Raw genomic sequence first — 7,307 nt, forward strand, 5'->3', positions numbered from 1 at the left:
CTTCAGGTTTTACGTTTTGAAAGTGATTTCCCTGAACGGAGCATTTTGCTGCTTTTGAGTGGCTAGTCTGAAAAGTGCCCAAGAGTGTGGAGAACTCCTTCTCCCATAGTGGCAGCCTCCTAACAAGGACTGCTCACTCACTGCTGGATGAAATAGTCAGTCTTGAAGGCTGCCAGCAGTCACCTGACTGCCATAGCTTCCTCCCTGCAACCTGTGTTGAGGGGGAGTTCCCCGAGTGAGGCACAAAGGTCTAAATGGATGAACCACTGAACTCCGTAAAGGGCTGTATTCCCAGGCACAAAATTCTGAGGCACTGTTCCATGGAAACCCCTTTTCACCCTAAATATGGCTCTGGCTGGCCACCATAACTTGAAATGTCTCATAAGAACATGAGAACAGCCCTGCTGAATGAAGCCCAAGGCCCAGCATTCTGTTTCACAGAGTGGCCCACGAGATGCCCCTGGGAAGCCCATAGGCAAAGATCTGAGGGTGTGCCCTCTCTCCTGATGTTGCTCCCCTGGAACTGGTATTTAAAACCATCTTTCCTCTGAGGCTGGAGGTGGCCTATAGTCCTCAGACGAGTAGCAGTTGATAGACTTCTCCTCCATGAATTTATCTAAGCCACAGGGGTGGATTAACCCTTTTGCTGCCCGTAGGCAAGCAAGGAATTTGCCGCTCCCACCCCAAGCCCCAAAGCCCCAAAGCCAATCCCATTCCCCAACTCTCAGCAGCAAGCAAAGCAACTATGTAGTATCACCCACTGACATCAGCAATGATGGTGATTGGCACTGGCCTGGCCTGCCTGGCCGGCTGCAGCCACTGCTCTCCTCCGCCGCTTGCCTCCACTCTGCTCAGCCACCCTCAGACTCCAAGAAGCCATGGCCAGCCATCCTTGGCCAGCAGGCAGCAGCAGCCCCACTCAAACAGGCAGCTGTGGTGGGCTGGATTGAGGCCAACATGCTGAGGCAGCAGAAGCAGCCAGTCCGCTGAGCTCCCATGGCCCCACCACCGCAGCTGCTGGCCGGAGCTCCCGTCCTCTCTTCCTCCCTCCTGGCCGTCCTCATTGCACTTTTCCTCTCAAATAGGACCACAGCCCCAGAACACATTTCAACAGAACTCGCTTGTATGAAAGCGTGCTGTGGGCCGCTGCTTTATTAGTTGCATTTCTATGGCTAAGAAAAGTAATGAAGATTTCTGTCTTTAGCAACCCATGGTTTCAGTTTTGTTTGTGTGTTTTGGATGGCTTTGGCAAGTAACAAGTGCTCCCTGCTGCTGGATTCACTGTCAGTGAAGCTCTAAAGTGCACACAACAGTCCTGCCCTCCCACTTCCTCCATAACCCTTTCCTCTCCTTTGGGAAAATACCGGCTGGAGTGTCTGTGCAAAGACGCCTTCCAAAGTCCAGTCTGACCAGATCACACACAACGCGGTTCAGAAAGCAGCTCACCCCAGCATACACAAGTGGGGATGTGCACGGACCGGTCCGGAGCCCATTCTAAGGGCCTCCAGACCAGTCCAGACCTGGGGCATGTTTAGCGGTTCAATGCCGGGGGGGTGGCCTTTAAGAGGGGGTGTACTTACCCCTCCTGCCACATTCCCCCCTCAAGTGCTCCCAGTTTTTAATGCATTTGGGGCGGCAGGGTACCTCCCTGATGCCCCTTCTCCCGTTCCTCAGCAAAAAGCTTCAAAAGCCTGACTATGTGTGTGCCCGCCACGTGTGTCACGTCCGTGCGTTGCATGCGTGTGTACGCCAGACGTGTGCGCGTGCGCAACGTACACACGCACGAACCACACGGATGCGACACGTGCGGCGTGCACACGCACAGTCAAGCTTTTGAAGCTTTTTGCCGAGGAATGGGGGAAGGGCCAGCAGGGAGGTACCCTGCCACCCAAATTGTGTTAAAAACCGGGAGCGCTGGAGGCGGGAAAGTGGTGGGAGGGGTAATTACACCCTCCCCCACCCTTAAAGAGCCCCCCTCCCCAGTGCCAGACCATGGAGGTGCGGTTCCGTGCACACCACTATACACAAGGGGTGGGGAGGGGGACTCCTCTTTCCACCGGGACCACTCATAAAGTATGTTAGGCGGGGGACAGATATTGGTTAAAACTGGGCAAAGATTTGAAAAGGAGAGTAGAAGATAATTCAGAAAGATTTTTAAAAGTGTGAGCCATACTTTTCAGACAATCCTGCTCACCAAGAAAAAAGAAAACATTCTACCTATATAGCCCAACAACCCCTTCTTCCGATCTCAAAGTTTTTGACCCACAGATCTGAAAGGGCTCTGTGGTGACAGCTTTTCACTCACAACAAGATATCCTCAGACGCACAAAAGATTAGCACACCTCTTTTTCATAACTGTAAGGATCGCTGACAGCTTTTACAAAATCTTTAAAGATGCATCTGTTCACCCAGGCTTTTAATTAATATTGTTTTCATGGTTTTAATGCTGTTTTAAAATATTATTTTAAAAATTGTAAATTGTTGTAATGCTTTAAGCCTTTTGTTTTAACTTCTGTTTTACTTTTTCTGTTTTTATTTTGTTGTAAACTGCCCAGAGATGTAAGTTTTGGGCGGTATAAAAATATGCTAAATAAATAAATAATTAATAAACAGGAGTCGACTGTTCGTTAGGGGCAAACCTGCAGGAGTGCTTGGCAGTGGGGAGAAGAAAGACCAAGTTCCTCCAGCTGACTTAGTCTGTGTATACAGTAAGTAATTTTCAAGGCCACGTCACCCTCCAACCCCCTCTTTTTTGTCGGAGGGGAACATGGTATCCTAGCAGCCAGCCGCTCCAGTTCTATGCCAGTTGTGGGGTGAGGCTTACATTTCATTGGCCGGTCAGTGCGGAGTGCAAGTGGGAGTGAGAAGCAATGCTGGTTGCCTACATAACAATTTGAGTCAGTGATTTGTAGGTTTCTCACTGCCAACAACATCACAGCCTGCTGGCTATTGCAGCCATCCCACTCCTTTTAAGAACATAAGAACAGTCCTGCTGGATCAGGCCCAAGGCCCATCTAGTCCAGCATCCTGTTTAGCACAGTGGCCCATCAGATGCTGCTGGAAGCCACAGGCAGGAGTTGTGGGCGTGCCCTCTCTCCTGCCATTACTCCCTTGCAACTAGTACTCGGAGGCATCCTGCCTTTGAGGCTGGAGGTGGGCTGTAGCCCTCCAACTAGTAGGCATTGATAGACCTCTCCTCCATGAAGTTATCCAAACCCCTCTTAAAGACATCCAGGTTGTTGGCTGTCACCACATCCTGTGGCAGAGAGTTCCACAAGTGGATCACATGTTGTGTGAAACAATACTTCCGTTTGTTGGTCCTAGACCTCCTGGCAATCAATTTCATGGAGTGACCCCTGGTTCTAGTGTTGTGTGAGAGGAAAAAGAATTTCTCTCTCTCCACTTTCTCCACACCATGCATGACTTTATAGACCTCTATCATGTCTCCCCACAGTCGTCTTTTTTCTAAGCTAAAAAGCCCCAGGAGTTGTAGTCTTGCCTCATAGGAAAGGTGCTCTAGGCCTCTGATCATCTTGGTTGCCCTCTTCTGCACCTTTCCCCATTCTACAATGTCCTTTTTTAGATGTGGTGACCAGAATTGTATGCAGTACTCCAGATGTGGCCACACCATAGTTTTGTATAAGGGCATATTAGCCGTTTTATTTTCAATCCCCTTCCTAATGATCCCTTGCATGGAATTGGCCTTTTTCACAGCTGCCGCACATTGAGTTGACACTTTCAACAAGCTGTCCACCACGACCCCAAGATCCCTCTTCTGGTCAGTCACTGACACCTCAGATCCCATCAGCATATACTTGAATTTGGAGTTTTTCATCCCAATGTGTATCACTTTACACTTCCTAACATGGAACCGCATTTGCCATTTTGTCGCCCACTCCCCCAGTCTGGAGAGATCCTTTTGGGTTTCCTTACAATCCATTTTGGATTTCACTACCCAGAAGAGTTTGGTGTCAACTGCAGATTTGGCCACCTCACGGCTTACTCCTGCTTCTAGATCATTTATGAATAAATTAAAAAGTACCGGTCCCAGTACAGATTCCTGGGGGGGGACTCTACTTCTTACTTCCCTCCATTGTGAAAACTCTCGATTTATACCTATCCTCTGTTTCCTGTCTTTCAACCAGTTTGCAATCCACACATGTACTTGTCCTCTTATCCCATGACTGCTAAGTTTCCTCAGGAGTCTTTGATGAGGAAATTTGTCAAAGCTTTTTGGAAGTCCAGGTAGACTATGTCAACTTGATCACCTTGATCCACACACTTGTTGATAGGGTTGTGCATTTTGGGTTTTTTTCTGTTTTGTTTTTGGCCTGAATCCGAAACACCCCCATTTTGTTCTTTGTTCAAAATCAGCCAATCTGAATCACCCCAATTTTGTTCTTTGTTCAAAATTGCAAAATCTGAATCCAAAATGTTTTGGATTTTAAAAAATGGCCCTGGGGCAAAACTAGTGGGTGGGGGCAGTAGGGCCCAATGGGTGGAAACTACCACCCAAATTTCAGAGGAATTGGCAAAGGGCTGATTTTTGGTGAATTTTTGAAGTTTGAGGTTGTTCCCATAGGGAAGAATGGAGGTTTCAACAAAAGTATAGCTTCATGTCGGGGGGAAAGGGGTGGCCCAGCGCAGAGTAGGGTGTGTGGTAATGCCCAGTGGGGGCAAGGAAGCTGCCAGAATTATTTCAAAGGAATTGGGCAGAGGGCTGATTTTTAAAGATTTAATGGAGTTAATGCGTCTTTAAAGTTCTTTCCCATAGGGAATAATGGAGATTTCAGCATCCCCATAACTGCACTTGGGGGGCACCAGGGTGACCCAGAGCGTGGTGGTGTAGAGCACATAGGGTGCCAACCATCCCCATGGGTTGCTAACCCATGGGGCACTGGTTTCTGATATGTTTTGAGTGTAGATTCTCTGATAGCATATGAGAGTGGATTCATTGTTTGTTGTAGAAAATCTCATATGCTACCTGAGAATCTACACTCAGAATACCTCAGAAACAACAGAACCCCACACCCCATGGGCTAGCAACCCATTGGTTGGCACCCTATGTGCACTACACTACCACTCATTCCCGGCCACCCCAGTGCCTCCCAGGTGGAGTTATGGGTCTGCAGAAACCTCCATTATTCCCTATGGGGAAAAACCTTAAAGACACCTAAACTTCAACAATCCATAAGAAATCAGCCCTTTGCCCTGTTCCTTTGGAATCTGGGTTGTGGCACTTTGGGCACCACTTTGGGCACCACCCTTTGGGCACCACTACCCAATCCACTGTTCGGCCCCTCAGGTCCCCTTTCTGCCCCGAATCTGCCCCAAAGATATGTCGACTTCAGAAATTCTTTAAAAATCAGCCCTTTTCGTATTCCTTTGGAATCTGGGTGGCAACAGGCACCCATTGGGGCACTACCACCTGACCCACTCTTCTGTGCCCAAAGTCCCTTTTCTGCCCTGAATTCACCCCAAGTAACATCAACATCACACATCAACAACAGCAGAGCTTTGCAAAGAACCAGGCAGATCTCCAAAGGTCGTGCACATCCACATCCCCCCCCCCAATGCAATTTATCTATACACAACAGTGTGAAACAACAACAATGAAATTCACACTGCCCCACTGGCCAAGGAGGGTACATTTTACCCTCAAATTTCCTTAAATAAGGAGGCAATTGCCAGCAGATCAGCCCATGTTTTCGCTGGTCAATCTGCAAGCTGGAGGAGCTGGAAATTCAAACAGGTGTCAAAACTCAAAAAGGAGACCAAAGGAGAAAGACGTTTCACGATTGCAAAATGGAGTTCAAAAACAGCTGAAACAACAAAACGTTTCATATCCGAACAGTGACTTTTTTTTCGGTTACAAAATTTTCTGTTATGAGCATTGGGTGTTTTGTTTTGGCTACAAAATAGCCGAAATGGCCTGTTTTGTGCACAAAATGTTTTGTATCCAAAACGAAATGCACATCTCTACTTGTTGACACTCAAAGAACTCCCAAAGGTTGGTGAGGCAAGATTTACCTTTGCAGAAGCCATGCTGGCTCCTTCCCAGCAGGGCCTGTTCTTCTAGGTGCTTTACAATTTTATCCTTGAGGATGCTTTCCATCAATTTGCCTGGAATGGATGTTAGGCTATCCGGCCTGGAATTTCCCAGATTGCCCCTTCTTGAAAATCGGTGTTACATTTGCTACTCTCCAGTCCTCTGGTACAGAGCCCGATTTCAGGGATAAGTTGGAAATTTTAGCAAGGAGATAGGCAATTTCACGTTTGAGTTCTTTGAGGACTCTTGGATGGATGCCATCCAGCCCTGGTGATTTGTTAGTTTTCAGTTTTTCCAGACAGTTTAGAACATCATCTCTTCTCATTTCTATCTGACTCAGCTCTCTAGCCTCCATCCCTAAAGAGCCTGGTTCAGGAACAGGTATATACTCAGTAGGGATGTGCAAAAAATTTCGGGCACAGAACGATCTGTGCCCGAAATGAACAATTTCGGGTGATTCGGGGCCGAACCGAATCACCCCAGATGTCCCCCAATATTTTGTGGGCACGAGCCGAATCACCTGAATTTCGGACCCAAAAAATTCGGGTGATTCGGTTCATGGTTGATTTTTGGTGATTTTTTAGTGACTTTGGGGCAGTTCGGGGGCATAGCATGGGATCTGGGCAAAAGGAGTGGGGTGGGGTGGTAGTGCCTAATGGGTGCAGGCTACCACCCCAATTTCAGGGGGATTGGGCAAAGGGCTGATTTTTGGTAAATTTCTGAAATTTTCATGTCTTTGGGGCAGATTGGGGCATATTGGGGCAGAAAGTGGGGCCTGGGGCAGAATAGTGGGGTGGGGTGGTAGTGCCTAATGGGTGGAGGCTACCACCCCAATTTCAGGGGGTTTGGACAAAGGGGTGATTTTTTTGAGAATTTTTGAAGTTTTAGTGACTTTGGGGCAGTTTGGGGGCAGAAAGTGGATCTGCCCCAAAATAGTGGGGTGCGATGGTAGTGCCTAATGGGTGGAGGCTACCACCCCAATTTCAGGGTGATTGGGCAGAGGGCTGATTTTTTGAGAATTTTTGAAGTTTGGGTGTCTTTGGGGCAGATTGGGGGCAGAAAGTGGATCTGCCCCAAAGGAGTGGGGTGGGCTGGTAGATAGTGTCTAATGGGTGGAGGCTACCACCCATCCCCAATTTAAGAGTGATTGGGCAGGGGGTGAATTTTGGTGAATTTATTTTTATGAGGTTTGTCTTCATAAGGTGAAGTGTGCTAAATTGATTACTTCCTCATATTATTCATAGTAAAGTGTGAAAAA

Source organism: Hemicordylus capensis, chromosome 2, assembly GCF_027244095.1.
Source record: "Hemicordylus capensis ecotype Gifberg chromosome 2, rHemCap1.1.pri, whole genome shotgun sequence".
NCBI classification, from domain to species: domain Eukaryota; kingdom Metazoa; phylum Chordata; class Lepidosauria; order Squamata; family Cordylidae; genus Hemicordylus; species Hemicordylus capensis.